Source organism: Salmo trutta, chromosome 32 (assembly GCF_901001165.1).
Source record: "Salmo trutta chromosome 32, fSalTru1.1, whole genome shotgun sequence".
NCBI lineage: Eukaryota > Metazoa > Chordata > Actinopteri > Salmoniformes > Salmonidae > Salmo > Salmo trutta.
The window spans coordinates 2,341,254-2,356,377 of NC_042988.1; positions in this window are offsets into that span (position 1 = coordinate 2,341,254).

The window sequence follows — 15,124 nt, forward strand, 5'->3', positions numbered from 1 at the left end:
CCACTGGCTTTCTTTTTCTTGATGGGAAAGTGTGTGTTTGTGCGTGATGGTGATTATGATGTCCGTCAAGAGGAAATTCTTTCCAAAGCGCACCACAGTTCCACGTCCAAAAGCCTGTACACACAGCAGCTCTCCAGAACCGTAGTTGGATGTATCGCATAGTCCTATCAATAAGAACTCATCACATTGACTAAGTAGTAGATGGAATTTGAATAATTGAATAAACATTGAATATTAAATAAAGATCCTGTTGTCGTTCAGCTAGTACTTTAATTATATATTCCGGTAGCTTGGTGGTAGTTGAACTAAATTCAAATCTAGGTAGTGTTTTAACTTGTTTGCCATGTAGCGGTGTAGCTAATTACTGGAACTAGACACTTCTGATTTTGCTAAAATAAAATGTGGGTGAAGTAGGCAATAAGTTATTTTTTTCGGCATCAGACTTGCCAAACTCTCACTTGAAACTGTTTGTTTAATTGGCTAAATAACACATTGTTAACATATGACCCCAAAGTGAACTGTTCTTGCGATTTGTAGTCTGACATATTGGATTTGCATATGATGCTTTTTCATTAAGTAGTTTGAAGAAGTAGTTCACTACATCCAAAGTAACTTTAGTCAAGTAAACTATATTTTTATTGAGGGTAGCATTAGTGTAGCTTATCTTCCAGTGTGAAGTAATTGGTAGCTTGGTAAACTATATTTTCAGAGTAGCTTCCCAAACACTGCATGTTACCAACCTGTACCTTCAACCTAATGGTTGAAGATTACTTTAAAGCAGTGATGAAAGGGAGTATGTCACAGTGGGCCTTTACAGATCATTTAGGCAGCGTTTACACAGACAGCCCAATTATTGGTATTTTGACCGATCGGATATTTTGCCGAATTCAGAATTCGGCTGCCTGTGTAAACGCAGCTCAAGTATGCAAAGATAACAGATTCCATACTCACTGTCATCTCGACATAATAGAGCCTTTTTCCTGGACCCAGATTAATCCTAGTCCTTGACTAAAAAACATGATCAATGGGGATGTGTTTGGGAAACCGACCCTCGATCCACATATAAATTACATTTTTGTCTTCTAGTGTGAGATGAGATGTGATTTTTCCTGATTAATCAGAAAGGAACTCCTGATTTGGTATTACATCCACCTCTATGAAAAGGTCAGAGGGGGAGGGAAAGTGACCTATACCCAAACACATTATTCACCTGTTCCCGATGTCCATTGTTGTGCTGATCACATCTATTTTTTCCACTCCGGACGCTTTATCTGGACGTGGTTCGTCAGGACCTCCACCAGCCGAAGCTAAGTAGTAACATTAACATGATGCCTTCTAATTGCAGTCGCTGTACTCATAATATACAGGAGAACGATCGCCTTACGGCGAGGATAGCTGTGCTGCAAGCCCAGCTTCAGACGAAATCGTTAGGCAAGGGTAATTTCAGTGTGGGAAAGGACAAAACAGCGTCTGTGCCACCAGTAAGTACAGATAGTAGTATAAATCCCCTCGCACAGTCCCCGCAGCCGGACAACTTTCTTCATGGCTTCTGGAGGGAAATGCTGTAGGAATGCTCAACCGGTGTCGCTCATTCAGCCGACAGAAACTTTCAACCGGTTCTCCCCATTAAGCAGCGAGTCGGAGTCAGAGGCCGAGCCTTCTCTGGTCTCTACTCCTCCCGTTACGGGGTCTGAGACGCCGAAGCCTCCCACCATTAGATCTGACAAATTGACCTCGACTTAGGTTGGGCAAAACTAAACATGGCGGTGGTCGCCTTAGCCATCTCACTGGAATAAAGATAAAGCGTCCGGAGTGGAAAAAATAGATGTGATCAGCACAACAATGGACATCGGGAACAGGTGAATAATGTGTTTGGGTATAGGTCACTTTCCCTCCCCCTTCATTCCTGCCATTATTGAAAGAGATAGTGATACCTCACATCTCAAAATAGGGCTATTTAATGTTAGATCCCTCACTTCCAAGGCAGTTATAGTCAATGAACTAATCACTGATCATAATCTTGATGTGATTGGCCTGACTGAAACATGGCTTAAGCCTGATGAATTTACTGTGTTAAATGAGGCCTCACCTCCTGGTTACACTAGTGACCATATCCCCCGCGTATCCCGCAAAGAAGGAGGTGTTGCTAACATTTATGATAGCAAATTACAATTTACCAAAAAAAAAAAACCGTTTTCGTCTTTTGAGCTTCTAGTCATGAAATCTATGCAGCCTACTCAATCACTTTTTATCGCTACTGTTTACAGGCCTCCTGGGCCATATACAGCATTCCTCACGGAGTTCCCTGAATTCCTGTCAGACCTTGTAGTCATGGCAGATAATATTCTAATTTTTGGTGACTAATATTCACATGGAAAAGTCCACAGACCCACTCCAAAAGGCTTTCGGAGCCATCATCGACTCAGTGGGTTTTGTCTCCGGACCTACTCACTGCCACAGTCATACTCTGGACCTAGTTTGTCCCATGGAATAAATGTTGTGGATCTTAATGTTTTTCCTCATAATCCTGGACTATCGGACCACCATTTTATTACGTTTGCAATCGCAACAAATAATCTGCTCAGACCCAAACCAAGGATCATCAAAAGTCATGCTATAAATTCTCAGACAGCCCAAAGATTCCTAGATGCCCTTCCAGACTCCCTCCACCTACCCAAGGACGTCAAAGTACAGAAATCAGTTAACCACCTAACTGAGGAACTCAATTTAACCTTGCGCAATACCCTAGATGCAGTCGCACGCCTAAAAACAAAAAACGTTTGTCATAAGAAACTAGCTCCCTGGTATACAGAAAATACCCGAGCTCTGAAGCAAGCTTCCAGAAAATGGGAACGGAAATGGCGCCACACAAAACTGGAAGTCTTCCGACTAGCTTGGAAAGACAGTATCGAAGAGCCCTCACTGCTGCTCGATCATCCTATTTTTCCAACTTAATTGAGGAAAATAAGAACAATCCAGCATTTAATTTTGATACTGTCGCAAAGCTAACTAAAAAGCAGCATTCCCCAAGAGAGGATGGCTTTCACTTCAGCAGTGATAAATTAATGAACTTCTTTGAGGAAAAGATCATGATCATTAGAAAGGAAATTACAGACTCCTCTTTAAATCTGCATATTCCTCCAAAGCTCAGTTGTCCTGAGTCTGCACAACTCTGCCAGGACCTAGGATCAAGGGAGACACAAGTGTTTTAGTACTATATCTCTTGACACAATGATGAAAATAATAATTGCCTCTAAACCTTCAAGCTGCATACTGGACCCTATTCCAACTAAACTACTGAAAGAGCTGCTTCCTGTGCTTGGCCCTCCTTTGTTGAACATAATAAACGGCTCTCTATCCACCGGATGTGTACCAAACTCACTAAAAGTGGCAGTAATAAAACCTCTCTTGAAAAAGCCAAACCTGACCCAGAAAATATATAAGAACTATTGGCCTATAACGAATCTCCCATTCCTCTCAAAAAAAAATGAAAAAGCTGATACGCAGCAACTCACTGTCTTGCTGAAAACAAACAATGTATACAAAACACTTCAGTCTGGTTTTAAACCCCATCATAGCACTGAGACTGCACTTGTGAATGTGGTAAATGACCTTTGAATGGCATCAGACCGAGGCTCTGCATCTGTCCTCATGTTCCTAGACCTTAGTGCTGCTTTTGATACCATCGATCACCACATTCTTTTGGAGAGATTGGAAACCCAAATTGGTCTACACGGACAAGTTCTGGCCTGGTTTAGATCTTATCTGTCGGAAAGATATCAGTTTGTCTCTGTGGATGGTTTGTTCTCTGACAAATCAACTGTAAATTTCGGTGTTCCTCAAGGTTCCGTATTAGGACCACTATTGTTTTCACTATATATTTTACCTCTTGGTGATGTCATTCGGAAACGTAATGTTAACTTTCACTGCTATGCGGATGACACACAGCTGTACATTTCGATAAAACATGGTGAAGCCCCAAAATTGCCCTTGCTGGAAGCCTGTGTTTCAGACATAAGGAAGTGGATGGCTGCAAATGTTCTACTTTTAAACTCAGACAAAACAGAGATGCTTGTTCTAGGTCCCAAGAAACAAAGAGATCTTCTGTTGAATCTGACAATGAATCTTCAAGGTTGTACAGTCATCTCAAATAAAACTGTGAAGGACCTCGGCGTTACTCTGGACCCTGATCTCTCTTTTGACGAACATATTAAGACTGTTCCAAGGACAGCTTTTTTCCATCTACGTAACATTACAAAAATCCGAAACTTTCTGTCCAAAAATGATGCAGAAAAATTTATCCATGCTTTTGTCACTTCTAGATTAGACTACTGCAATGCTCTACTTTCCGGCTACCCGGATAAAGCACTAAATAAACTTAATTTAGTGCTAAACACGGCTGCTAGAATCTCGACTAGACCAAAAAGTTGATCATATTACTCCAGTGCTAGCCTCTCTACACTGGCTTCCTGTTAAGGCAAGGGCTGATTTCAATGTTTTACTGCTAACCTACAAAGCATTACATGGGCTTGCTCCTACCTATCTTTCCGATTTGGTCCTGCCGTACATACCTACACGTATGCTACGGTCACAAGACGCAGGCCTCCTTACTGTCCCTAGAATTTCTAAACAAACAGCTGGAGGCAGGGCTTTCTCCTATAGAGCTCCATTTTTATGGAATGGTCGCCTACCCATGTGAGAGACGCAGACTCGGTCTCAACCTTTAAGTCTTTATTGAAGACTCATCTCTTCAGTGGGTCCTATGATTGAGTGTAGGCTGGCCCAGGAGTGTGAAGGTGAACCGAAAGGCACTGGAGCAATGAACCGGCCTTGTTGTCTCTGCCTGGCCAGTTCTCCTCTCTCCACTGGGATTCTCTGCCTCTAACCCTATTACAGGGGCTGAATCACTGGCTTACTGGTGCTCTTCCGTGCTGTCCCTGGGAGGTGTGCGTCACTTGAGTGGGTTGAGTCATTGACATGATCTCCCTGTCTGGGTTGGTGCCCCCCCTTCGGTTGTGCCGTGGCGGAAATCTTTGTGGGCTATACTCAACCTTGTCTCAGGATGGTAAGTTGGTGGTTGAAGATATCCCTCTAGTGGTGTGGGGGCTGTGATTTGGCAAAGTGGCTGGGGTTATATCCTGCCTGGTTGGCCCTGTCCGAGGGTATCGTCGGACGGGGCCACATTGTCTCCCGACCCCTCCTGTCTCAGCCTCCAGTATTCATGCTGCAGTAGTTTATGTGTCGGGGGGCTAGGGCCAGTCTGTTATATCTGGAGTATTTCTCCTGTCTTATCCAGTGTCCTGTGTGAATTTAAGTATGCTCTCTGTAACTCTCTTTCTTTCTTTCTCTCTCTCAGAGGACCTGAGCCCTAGGACCATGCCTCAGGACTACCTGGCCTGATGACTCCTTGCTGTCCCCAGTCCACCTGGCCGTGCTGCTGCTCTAGTTTCAACTGTTCTGCCTGCGGCTATGGAATTCTGACCTGTTCACCGGACATGCTACCTGTCCCAGACCTGCTGTTTTCAACTCTCTAGAGACAGCAGGAGCGGTAGAAATACTCTGAATGATCGGCTATGAAAAGCCAACTGACATTTACTCCTGAGGTGCTGACCTGTCGACATCCACTGTGATTATTATTATTTGACCCTGCTGGTCACTTATGAACATTTGAACATCTTGGCCATGTTATGTTATAATCTCCACCCGGCACAGCCAGAAGAGGACTGGCCACCTCTCATAGCCTGGTTCCTCTCTAGGTTTCTTCCTAGGTTTTTGCCTTTCTAGGGAGTTTTTCCTAGCCACCATGCTTCTACACCTGCATTGCTTGCTGTTTGGGGTTTTAGGCTGGGTTTCTGTACAGCATTTTGAGATATCAGCTGATGTAAGAAGGGCTTTTTTAAATAGATTTGATTTGATATTACGAGCTTCCGCCGAAGAAAGCGGCACTTGCATGCGTTTTTATCCCTCAATAATCAAAACAACAACAGACAAGTTGTAGAGTCATATTTCTATTTTCCTAATTCAACACCATGTTAAAATGGCCTTCAAGCACAGGTTTAGTATTAGCAAATCTTCCCCCAGTCATAAACCTGAACTGTTAACAGGGGTAAACGCAGAACTGGATTGAGATCAGATTAGATTAATTCTTTCTTATTCTTAATTTGACCCGAATGAGAATATAGGGCTTCAGGGAGAGGAGTAACTTGTCATGATGCACCAATGGGATGAACTAGGCCATCTCCTAGGCTACAGTGAACATGCAAACGTGTGCCCTGTGCAAAGCAAAGATCAGCCTTGATGCAGAAATAAAACATGAACTAAATATAAATTATCCATGTACTTCCCATGTTAACCCATTTATCTTGAGTTGTGCAATATTATGTGTTTTCTCCCCTCTTGCAACTGTGGGTCACTAAATATAGGCTATGATTGAATGATTACGTTATTTGTAATTGTATTTATTATGATCCCTATTAGCAGCTTCCAAGGCAGTTATATACAATTTTAAATATTACCTGACATTACACTTCATAAAACTTTTCACAATACATTAAGTGTGTACCCTCAGGCAACTACTCTACCACATATCTACAATACAAAATCTATGTGTGTGTACAGTCGTGGCCAAAACTTTTGATAATGACACACATTAATTTTAACAAAGTCTGCTGCCTCAGTTTGTATGATGGCAATTTTTATATACTCCAGAATGTTATGAAGAGTGATCAGATGAATTGCAATTATTTGCAAAGTCCCTCTTTGCCATGCAAATGAACTGAATCCCCAAAAAAACATTTCCACTGCATTTCAGCCGTGCCACAAAAGGACCAGCTGACATCATGTCAGTGATTCTCTTGTTAACACAGGTGTGAGTGTTGACGAGGACAAGGCTGGAGATCACTCTGTCATGCTGATTGAGTTCGAATAACAGACTGGAAGCTTCAAAAGGAGGGTGGTGCTTGGAATCATTGTTCTTCCTCTGTCGACCATGGTTACCTGCAAGGAAACACGTGCCGTCATCATTGCTTTGCACAAAAAGGGCTTCACAGGCAAGGATATTGCTGCCAGTAAGATTGCACCTAAATCAACCATTTATCGGATCATCAAGAAATTCAAGGAGAGCGGATCAATTGTTGTGAAGAAGGCTTCAGGGCGCCCAAGAAAGTCCAGCAAGCGCCAGGACCGTCTCCTAAAGTTGATTAAGCTGCGGGATCGGGGCACCACCAGTACAAAGCTTGCTCAGGAATGGCAGTAGGCACTTGTGAGTGCATCTGCACGCACAGTGAGGGGAAGACTTTTGGAGGATGGCCTGGTGTCAAGAAGGGCAGCAAAGAAGCCACTTCTCTCCAGGAAAAACATCAGGGACAGACTGATATTCTGCAAAAGGTTCAGGGATTGGACTGCTGAGGACTGGGGTAAAGTTATTTTCTCTGATGAATCCCCTTTCCGATTGTTTGGGGCATCCGGAAAAAAGCTTGTCCAGAGAAGACAAGGTGAGCGCTACCATCAGTCCTGTGTCATGCCAACAGTAAAGCATCCTGAGACCATTCATGTGTGTGGTTGCTTCTTAGCCAAGGGAGTGGGCCCACTCACAATTTTGCCTAAGAACACAGCCATGAATAAAGAATGGTACCAACATATCCTCCGAGAGCAACTTCTCCAAACCATCCAGGAACAGTTTGGTGACGAACAATGCCTTTTCCAGCATGATGGAGCACCTTGCCATAAGGCAGAAGTGATAACAAAGTGGCTCGGGGAACAAAACATCGATATTTTGGGTCCATGGCCAGGAAACTCCCCAGACCTTAATCCCATTGAGAACTTGTGGTCAATCCTCAAGAGGCGGGTGGACAAACAAAAACCCACAAATTCTGACAAACTCCAAGCATTGATTATGCAAGAATGGGCTGCCATCAGTCAGGATGTGGCCCAGAAGTTAATTGACAGCATGCCAGGGCGGATTGCAGAGGTCTTGAAAAAGAAGGGTCAACACTGCAAATATTGACTCTTTGCATCAACTTCATGTAATTGTCAATAATAATCAATAATAATCTCCAATCCAAAATTACATCTATTTTGCATCAAAGCATCCTTCACTCATGCTGCCAAACATACCCTCGTAAAACTGACTATCCTACCAATCCTTGACTTCGGCGATGTCATTCACAAAATAGCCTCCAACACTCAGCAAATTGGATGCAGTCTATCACAGTGCCATCCGTTTTGTCACCAAAGCCCCATATACAGCCCACCACTGTGACCTGTATGCTCATGTTGGCTGACCCTCGCTTCATATTCGTCGCCAAACTCACTGGCTCCAGGTCATCTATAAGTCTTTGCTAGGTAAAGCTCCGCCTTATCTCAGGTCACTGGTCACCATAGCAGCACCCACCCATAGCACGCGCCCCAGTAGGTATATTTCACTGGTCACCCCCAAAGCCAATTACTCGTTTGGCCGCCTTTCCTTCCAGTTCTCTGCTGCCAATGACTGGAACAAATTGCAAAAATCACTGTAGCTGGAGACTCATATCTCCCTCACTAACTTTAAGCATCAGCTGTCAGAGCAGCTTACAGATCATTGCACCTGTACATAGCCCATCTGTAAATAGCCCATCCAACTACCTCATCCCGTATTGTTATTGATTTTATTTATATATATTTTTTTGCTCCTTTGCACCCCAGTATCTCTACTTGCACATTCATCTTCTGCACATCTTTCACTCGTGTTTATTTGCTAAATTGTAATTATTTTGCCACTATGGCCTATTTATTGCCTTACCTGCCTAATATTACTTCATTTGCACACACTGCATATAGATTGTTCTATTGTGTTATTGACTGTATGTTTGTTCATTCCATGTGTAACTCTGTGTTGTTGTTTGTGTCGCACTGCTTTGCTTTATCTTGGCCAGGTCGCAGTTGTAAATGAGAACTTGTTCTCAACTGACTTACCTGGTTAAATAAGGGTGAAATACATTTTATAAAAATAAAAAGGTTCAAGTTCGGGCTCTGGCTGGGCTACTCAAAGACATCCAGAGACTTGTCCTGAAGCCACTCCTGCATTGTCTTGGCTGTGTGCTTCGGGTCATTGTCCTGTTGGAAGGTGAACCTTCGCCCCTATCTGAGGTCCTGAGCGCTCTGGATCAAATTTTCATCAAGGATCTCTCTGTACTTTGCTCTGTTCATCTTTCCCTCGATCCTGACAAGTCTCTCAGTCCCTGCCGCTGAAAAACATCCCCACAGCATGATGCTGCCACCACCATACTTCACCGTATGGATGGTGCCAGGTTTCCTCCAGATGTGACGCTCTTCTTTTTATTCAGTTTAGTCACATATTTTCTCAATTTGTAGTACATTTGCCAAACGGTCAAGCAGCCAGACTTATTTGCCATTCCTTTTGCCTCATCCGTCTCCACCATATAATTTTTCAATTTCTCATTAATCCACAGGGATTTTGCAGTTAATTGTCATTTTCTGAATGGGTGCATGCTTATTAGTAACTGGAATAAGCAATTTCATGTACAGTGCCTTCTGAAAATATTCTGAACCCTTTTTTCGACATGTTGTTACCTTATAGCCTTATTCTAAAATGAATTAAATAAAGAAAAATTGTCAGCAATATACACACAATATCCCATAATGACAAAGCGAAACCAGGTTTTTAGAAATGTGTGCAAATGTATTAAAAAAAATACAGAAAGACCTTCTTTACATAAGTATTCAGACCCTTTGCTATGAGTCTCAAAAAGGAGCTCAGGTGCATCCTGTTTCCATTGATCATCCTTGAGATGAGCCTACAACTTGTTTGGAGTCAACCTGGGGTAAATTCAATTGATTGGACATAATTTGGAATGGCACACACCTGTCTATATAAGGTCCCACAGTTGACAGTGCATGGCAGAGCAAAAACCAGGCCATGAGGCCTCAGATCTGGGGAAGGGTACCAAAACATTTCTGCAGCATTGAAGGTCCCCAAGAACACAGTGGCCTCCATCATTCTTAAATGGAAGAAGTTTGGAACCACCAAGACTCTTCCTAGAGCTGGCCGCCCGGCCAAACTGAGCAATCGGGGGAGAAGGGCCTTGGTCAGGGAGGTGACCGATGGTCACTCTGACCGAACTCCAGAGTTCCTCTGTGGAGATGAGAGAAACTTACAGAAGGACAACCATCTCTGCAGCACTCCACCAATCAGGCCTTTATGGTAGAGTGGCCAGACGGAATCCACTCCTCAGTATAAGGCACATGACAGCCCGCTTGGAGTTTGCCAAAAGGCACCTAAAGACTCTCAGAAACAAGATTCTCAAAGTACAGAGAGATCCTTGATGAAAACCTGCTCCAGGGTGCTCTGGACCTCAGCCTGGGGCGAAGGCACACAGCCAAGACAATGCAGGACTGGCTTCAGGACAAGTCTCTGAATGTCCTTGAGTGGCCCAGCTAGAGCCCGGATTTGAACCCGATCAAACATCTCTGGAGAGACCTGAAAATAGCTGTGCAGCAACTGTCAAGCTGACAGAGCTTGAGAGGATCTGCAGAGAAGAATGGGAGAAACTCCCCAAATACAGCTGTGCCAAGCTTGTAGCGTCATACCCAAAAAGACTCGAGGCTGTAATCGCTGCCAAAGGTGCTTCAACAAAGTACTGAGTAAAGCATCTGAAACTCATGTAAATGTGATATTTCCATATTTTTTTTTTTTACAAATTAGCAAAAATGTATAAAACCTGTTTTTTGTTTGTCATTATGATGTATTGTGTGTAGATTGATGAGGGAAAAAGACGATTTAATACATTTTAGAATAAGGCTGTAACCTAACAAAATGTGGAAAAAGTCAAGTGGTCTGAATACTTTCCAAATGCACTGTATGTGTCTGGTGCAGTGTCTGCTTGCTCCTCATTACACACCACAGACCATCAAATATTCTTTACATCATCAACATAGCAATCACTACAAATCATTTTGTAGGACCTCTTATAAACTATATTAGGCCCAGCCTTTGGAACTTTGGTTATCCAACATATGGCTACTATATTGTGATCACTACATACAATGGATTTGGATACAGCTTGAATCAATACATGTTGATGATTTAATTCCTGTGCTGTTTGTAAATACCCTGGTAGGTTGACTGATAACCTGAACCAGATTGCAGGCACTGGTTACAGTTTGAAGCTTTTTTTCAAGTGGGAAGCTTGATGGAAGCCAGTCAATATTAAGGTCACCCAGAAAATATACCTTTCTGTTGATATCACATACATTTCGCACATACACTACATGACCAAAAGTATGTGGACACCTGCTCGTCAAACATCTCATTCCAAAATCATGGGCATTAATATGGAGTTGCCCCCCCCCCCCTTGCTGCTATAACAGCCTCCACTCTTCCTAATTTAACACACCTGATTCTACTAATTATCTGCTCAACAAGACCTTAAATAGCTGAATCAGATATGCTAAATTAGGCTTGGGCTGAAAACCTACAGGACAGTAGATCTCCAGGAAGAGCATTGGGCAGCCCTGCACTAGATCTTGCAACATTTGTCACGCTTGTCTTCGTCCTCTGACGATAGTGCGAAATCGTCATCAGAAAATGTGGACCAATATGCAGCAGGTACGTGAATGCTCATCTTGACTTTTATTTACTATAAGAATGAACATACAAAATACGAAGACGAACAAATAACAGCCTGGCAAAGCATAGGGCTTTACACAGAACAATCACCCACAAATCACAAACACAGACACACCCTTATATATGAGACTCTCAATCAAAGGCAGATAGACAACACCTGCCTTCAACTGAGAGTCCCAATCCCAATTACCCAACATAGAAACACACTCACCAGACTAGACATAGAAATACATAAACAGACTATAAACCAAAACCCCGGAAATACTAAAACAAACACCCTTAAACAAACACACCACCCTGAACCACATAAAACAAATACCCTCTGTCACGCCCTGACCAAACTACAAAACAATTAACCTTATATACTGGCCAGGATGTGACAGTACCCCCCCCTTAAAGGTGCTACCCCAGAAGCACCTTAAAAAAAAAAAAAAAAAATTACCCCCAAACAATACCCAAAAGAAAATTCCCCCTTACTAAAGGGAGGGAAGGGAGGGTGGCTGCCGTCAACGACGGCACTGTGCTACACCCCCCCTCCCCAACCCACCTATATTGGAGGCGGCTCAGGTTCTGGCCGTTCCAGGCAGTCTGGGCAGTCTGGCGGTTCGGGGCAGTCTGGCGGCTCGGGGCAGTCTGGCGGCTCGGGGCAGTCTGGCGGCTCGGGGCAGTCTGGGCAGTCTGTCAGCTCGGGGCAGTCTGTCAGCTCGGGGCAGTCGGGGCAGACTGGCCACTCCGGCAGTTCAGGGCAGACTGGCCACTCCGGCAGTTCAGGGCAGACTGGCCACTCCGGCAGTTCAGGGCAGACTGGCCACTCCGGCAGTTCAGGGCAGACTGGCCACTCCGGCAGTTCAGGGCAGACTGGCCACTCCGGCAGTTCAGGGCAGACTGGCCACTCCGGCAGTTCAGGGCAGACTGGCCACTCCGGCAGTTCAGGGCAGACTGGCCACTCCGGCAGTTCAGGGCAGACTGGCCACTCCGGCAGTTCAGGGCAGACTGGCCACTCCGGCAGTTCAGGGCAGACTGGCCACTCCGGCAGTTCAGGGCAGTCTGGCCACTCCGGCAGTTCAGCGCAGTCTGGCCACTCCGGCAGTTCAGCGCAGTCTGGCCACTCCGGCAGTTCAGCGCAGTCTGGCCACTCCGGCAGTTCAGCGCAGTCTGGCCACTCCGGCAGTTCAGCGCAGTCTGGCCACTCCGGCAGTTCAGCGCAGTCTGACCACTCCGGCGACTGTTGACTGACGGGCAGCTCCGACGACTGTTGACTGACGGGCAGCCCCGACGACTGTTGACTGACGGGCAGCTCCGACGGGCAGCTCCGACGACTGTTGACTGACGGGCAGCTCCGACGACTGTTGACTGGCGGGCAGCTCCGACGACTGTTGACTGGCGGGCAGCTCCGACGACTGTTGACTGGCGGGCAGCTCCGACGACTGTTGACTGGCGGGCAGCTCCGACGACTGTTGACTGGCGGGCAGCTCCGACTGTTGACTGGCGAGGCTGGGTTTACGCACTTGCCGTTTAGTGCGGGGAGCGGGAACAGGACGAGTCGGACTGGGTGGACGCACTTCCGGGTCCGCACGAGAGACAGGAGCTGGAAACCCAGGGCTATGGAGGCGCACAGCCGGTCTAGATCTTACCTCCTGCACAACCCGCCTTGGCTCGATGGAACTAGTAGCCCTGCACGAGCGGAGTGCTCGTACAGGGCAGACTGGGCTGTGCAGGGGCTTGATGGTAGCCGTGCGTAGAGCGGGAGTTGGGTAGCCTGGTCCTCGGAGGCGTACCGGCGACCAGATGCGCTGCGCAGGCATCCTCCTACCAGGCTGGATGCCCGCTCTAGCACGGCACCTGCGAGGGGCTGGAATAACTCGCACCGGACTGTGCGTGCGTATGGGTGAGATATTGCGCTTCTCAGCGAAACATGGCGCTCCCCACCTCATACGCTCCTCCATATAACCACGGGTAGCTGGCTTCCGGCTCTTCCTTCGCCTAGCCAAACTACCCGTGTGCCCCCCCAAAAAATTTTCTTGGGGGTGCCTCTCGTGCATCTCCTTCAGCGCGTCCACTCTGGCCTCGTACCAACGCCTCTCTGCCTTGGCTGCTTCTATTTCCCACTGCGGGCGGCGATACTCCCCAGCCTGATGCCAAGGTCCGGCCCCGTCCAGAACTTCCTCCCAAGTCCACTTCTCCCGCCAGTCCAACTCGAACGCCGTCTGCTCCTTCCTCTGCTGCTTGGTCCTTTTGAGGTGGGTGATTCTGTCACGTTTGTCGTCCTCGTCTTCCGACGATAGTGCGAAATCGTCATCAGAAAATGTGGACCAATATGCAGCAGGTACGTGAATGCTCATCTTGACTTTTATTTACTATAAGAATGAACATACAAAATACGAAGACGAACAAATAACAGCCTGGCAAAGCATAGGGCTTTACACAGAACAATCACCCACAAATCACAAACACAGACACACCCTTATATATGAGACTCTCAATTAAAGGCAGATAGACAACACCTGCCTTCAACTGAGAGTCCCAATCCCAATTACCCAACATAGAAACACACTCACCAGACTAGACATAGAAATACATAAACAGACTATAAACCAAAACCCCGGAAATACTAAAACAAACACCCTTAAACAAACACACCACCCTGAACCACATAAAACAAATACCCTCTGTCACGCCCTGACCAAACTACAAAACAATTAACCTTATATACTGGCCAGGATGTGACAACATTGCTGCGGGACTTGCTTCCATTCAGCCATAAGAGCATTAGCGAGGTCGGCACTGATGTTGGGCGATTAGGCCTGACTCGCAGTTGGCGTTCCAATTCATCCCAAAGATTTTATGGGGTTAAGGTCAGGGCTCTCTGCAGGCCAGTCAAGTTCTTCCACACCGATCTCGACAAACCATTTCTGTTTGGACTTCGCTTTTTGCACTGGGGGCATTGTCATGCTGAAACAGGAAAGGGCCTTCCCCAAACTGTTGCCACAAAGTTGGAAGCAGAGAATCGTCTAATGTCATTGCATGCCGTAGCGTTAAGATTTTCCTTCGCTGGAATTAAGGGCCCTAGCCTGAACCATGAAAAACAGCCCCAGACCATTATTCTTCCTCAACCTAGCTTTACAGTTGACACCTATGCATTCGGGCAGGTAGCATTCTCCTGGCATCCGCCAGTTCTGTGAGCTTGAGCTTGTGTGGCCTACCACTTCGCGGCTGAGCCGTTGTTGCTCCTAGTCGTTTCCATTTCACAATAACAGCACTTACAATTGACTGGGGCAGTTCTAAAAGCAGTGCCAATTTTAGCATGTAAATCTTGGTGGGGCAAAAAAAAAAAGTGGAATGCATGCCAACAAAGCCACTACACAGCACAACACTAAACAATACATGAATTGCACTATAATGGTGACAAACGGTGCCCACAAAGAAAGTAATACTAAGTGTATGTTGTGTAGTAAGCTGTTATTAGCCCATGTGCCTCACCCTAATAATTGGTATATT